Source organism: Rissa tridactyla, unplaced genomic scaffold, assembly GCF_028500815.1.
Source record: "Rissa tridactyla isolate bRisTri1 unplaced genomic scaffold, bRisTri1.patW.cur.20221130 scaffold_574, whole genome shotgun sequence".
Classification (NCBI taxonomy): Eukaryota; Metazoa; Chordata; class Aves; order Charadriiformes; family Laridae; genus Rissa; species Rissa tridactyla.
The window spans coordinates 42,501-46,483 of NW_026529784.1; positions in this window are offsets into that span (position 1 = coordinate 42,501).

Here is a 3,983-nt window from a genome sequence, read left to right on the forward strand (position 1 = left end):
CTCTTACGATGACACAACTGGAGGTAACGAAAAACAGCGACCCCTTCGGCGGCTGGAAGTGCGTGCTCCGGACACAAGGTCTACCCGGCCACTCCGGCACTAAGTACCGCCGGAGCCGGGTAGACGTGACAGCCGATCCGGTCCCCGGAGCCGGGTAGACCTGACAGCCGGTCCGGTCTCCGGAGCCGGGTAGACCTGACAGCCGAGGTGGTCCCCGGAGCCGGGTAGACCTGACAGCCGATCCGGTCCCCGGAGCCGGGTAGACCTGACAGCCGACGCGGTCCTCGGAGCCGGGTAGACCTGACAGCCGATCCGGTCCCCGGAGCCGGGTAGACCTGACAGCCGATCCGGTCCCCGGAGCGAGGTAGACCTGACAGCCGGTCGGGTCCCCGGAGCGGGGTAGACCTGACAGCCGAACCGGTCCCCGGAGCCGGGTAGACCTGACAGCCGATCCGGTCCCCGGAGCGAGGTAGACCTGACAGCCGATCCGGTCCCCGGAGCCGGGTAGACCTGACAGCCGATCCGGTCCTCGGAGCCGGGTAGACCTGATAGCCGATCCGGTCCCCGGAGCCGGGTAGACCTGACAGCCGATCCGGTCCCCGGAGCGAGGTAGACCTGACAGCCGATACCGACCCCGGAGCGAGGTAGACCTGACAGCCGACCCGGTCCCCGGAGCCGGGTAGACCTGACAGCCGATCCGGTCCCCGGAGCCGGGTAGACCTGACAGCCGATACGGACCCCGGAGCGAGGTAGACCTGACGGCCGCTCCGGTCCCCGGAGCCGGGTAGACCTGACAGCCGATCCGGTCCCCGGAGCCGGGTAGACCTGACAGCCGATCCGCTCCCCGGGGCCGGGTAGACCTGACAGCCGACCCGGTCCCCGGAGCGAGGTAGACCTGACAGCCGATACCGACCCCGGAGCGAGGTAGACCTGACAGCCGATCCGGTCCCCGGAGCCGGGTAGACCTGACAGCCGATCCGGTCCCCGGGGCTAGGTAGACCTGACAGCCGGTCGGGTCCCCGGAGCCGGGTAGACCTGACAGCCGATCCGGTCCCCGGAGCCGGGTAGACCTGACAGCCGATCCGGTCCCCGGAGCGAGGTAGACCTGACAGCCGGTCCGGTCCCCGGAGCGAGGTAGACCTGACAGCCGACCCGGACCCCGGAGCCGGGTAGACCTGACAGCCGACCCGGTCCCCGGAGCGAGGTAGACCTGACAGCCGATCCGGTCCCCGGAGCCGGGTAGACCTGACAGCCGGTCGGGTCCCCGGAGCCGGGTAGACCTGACAGCCGATCCGGTCCCCGGAGCCGGGTAGACCTGACAGCCGACCCGGACCCCGGAGCCGGGTAGACCTGACAGCCGGTCCGGTTCCCGGAGCGAAGTAGACCTGCCCGCCTATCCCCGGAGGCGGGTAGAAGTTGCAGCCGAGCCGGTCCCCGGAGCCGGGCACACCGGGCAGCCGGTGTGGGGTGGGGGTGATATTTTTGTTTTTTCTTTTCGTTCATGATTTAAGCGTCACCGGCACAGCGGCCAGCCTGACCCGGGTCCTCCCTTCCAACAAGTGCGTGCGGGCAGGTGGGGGGTGGGGGGGTGGGGGGGCGGCGGGGGGGCCGGGGGCTCATAAATAATTTTGATTTATCACCGGGTGGTGATAAATAATTTTGATCTTTTTTTTTCGTTCACGTTTTTAGCGTCACTGGCACAGCCGCCAGCCTGACCCGGATCGTCCCGGCGGGGGGGGGCGGGGGGGGGGGGGCTGTCGGGCGAGGGGGGGGTATGTGGGTGGGGGGAGGGGTTGGGGTGGGCGAAAAACTAAGTTTCAACTTTTTTTTGTTCGTGATTTAAGCGCCAGTGGCAGAGCCGCCACCCTGACCCGGATCAGGTCGGGGGCGGGGGTGGGGGTGGGGCGTGGCGGTCCGCGGCTTCGCGCCCTGCGCGGGCGCGCGAGCACACCACTGCCCGGCAAGCGGCAGCGGCGGGGAAGGGGTGCCGGTGCAGAGGCAGGCGAGAGCGGGCAGCGAGCGGGCGGGGAGCACGGCGCAGAGGTGGGCCGGGGAGAGGGCGGCAGGCACGCGGTGCCTCTTTTCGGAGTAGGTTTTGGGTCGGTAAGGTGGGGGGGGGGGGGGGGGGGGGGGGGGGCGTTGTGTGTGCTGGGGGCGGGGGCGGGGGGGTTCAGTGGGTTCTCCAGCCGCGGCAGGGGCGGGCAGGCGCGCAGCAGAGCGAGCGAGCGAGCGGCTGAGAAAGGAAGGCGGGAGCGCCGGGGCACGGGCACGGGCACGGCCAGGGCCAGGGGCGCGGCAGGGTAGAGACTCGGCAGCCGGGGTTAGATCCCCGCTCGCCACCGGGAATCCCTTAACCCGCCCGGGCACGGAGCCGGCAGGGACTCCGCTGGGTCCTAAAGTCTCCCGCCGTCCTTGCCGGGGCGGGGTGGGGGGGGGTGGCAAACCTGCCCGAGGGCAGCGTGGGGAGGGGGCGGCCGGATTCGCAGTGAACCGGGTGGTGAATAGAGGCGGGGGAGGGGGGGGTGAAGGGGGACAGCGGGGTGTGGCGGGGGGGTGGGTGGTAATTCGGTGGCGGCAGCGGGGCTTGGGGGGAGACACTCTGTCTGCGTCTGCGTCTGCCGCACGCGAGAGGTTCGGGCCCGTTGGAGGGGGTGGGGTGGGTGTTGTGTGCACGTGTGCGTGCGGCGGCAGACGGGGCTTTGGGGCTGGGGGAGAGGCCTGCTGGGGGGGGTGAGAGGCGAAGGGGGGAATGGGAAGGGGCGGGGGAGATGGTGCACCCGTGTGCAAGTGCCTCGGTGTGCGCGCAGTTGGGGTGGGGCAGATGTGACCCAGACGCCTGGGTGCCTTGGGGAGCACTTGTGGGGCAGCCGGGGGGCACAGCTGGGGCAGCCATGAGGCATTTGTGGGGCAGCTGTGGGGCCAGCGGCACCCGCAGGCCTGTCTTCCCTGGGGGGAGACGGCAGGCCCACAGACCCGCTATTCCCTGGGGAGCACCTGCAGGGCAGCCGTGGGGCAGGGCTGGGGCAGTACTTGTGGGGCAGATGTGACCCAGAGGCCTGCTGTTCCTCGGGGAGCACTTGCGGGGCAGCCGTGGGGCACTGCGGGGCAGCTGTGGGGCCGGGGCACCAGCAGGCCTGTCTTCCCTTGGGGGGAGAAGGCAGGCCCGGAGTCCCACTATTCCCTGAGGAGCAGCTGCAGGGCAGCCATGGGGCAGCGCTGGGGCAGTACTTGTGGGGCAGATGTGACCCAGAGGCCTGCGGTTCCTCAGGGAGCACTTGCGGATCAGCCGTGGGGCAGAGTTTGAGAAGCTGTGGGGCCAGAGGCACCCGCAGGCCTGCGTTCCCTGAAGCAGACTGCAGGCCCAGATGCCTGTGGCTCCTCGGGGAGCACTTGCAGGGCAGCTGTGGGGCAGCACTTGTGGGGAAGATGTGACCCAGAGGCCCGCTGTTCCTCAGGGAGCACTTGAGGGGCAGCTGTGGGGCCAGGGGCACCCGCAGGCCTGCCTTCCCTGGGGGGAGACGGCAGGCCCAGAGGCCTGCGGTTCCTCGGGGAGCGCTTGCGGGGCAGCCGTGGGGCAGCACTGGGGCAACACTTGTGGGGCAGATGTGACCCAGAGGCCCCGCTGTTCCTCGGGGAGCACTTGTGGAGCAGCTCTGGGGCCCTGCGGGGCAGCTGTGGGGCCAGGGGCACCCGCAGGCCTGCCTTCCCTGGGGGGAGACGGCAGGCCCAGAGGCCTGCGGTTCCTCGGGGAGCGCTTGCGGGGCAGCCGTGGGGCAGCACTGGGGCAGCACTTGTGGGGCAGATGTGACCCAGAGGCCCCGCTGTTCCTCGGGGAGCACTTGTGGAGCAGCTCTGGGGCCCTGCGGGGCAGCTGTGGGGCCAGGGGCACCCGCAGGCCTGCCTTCCCTGGGGGGAGACGGCAGGCCCAGAGGCCTGCGGTTCCTCGGGGAGCGCTTGCGGGGCAGCCGTGGGGCAGCACTGGG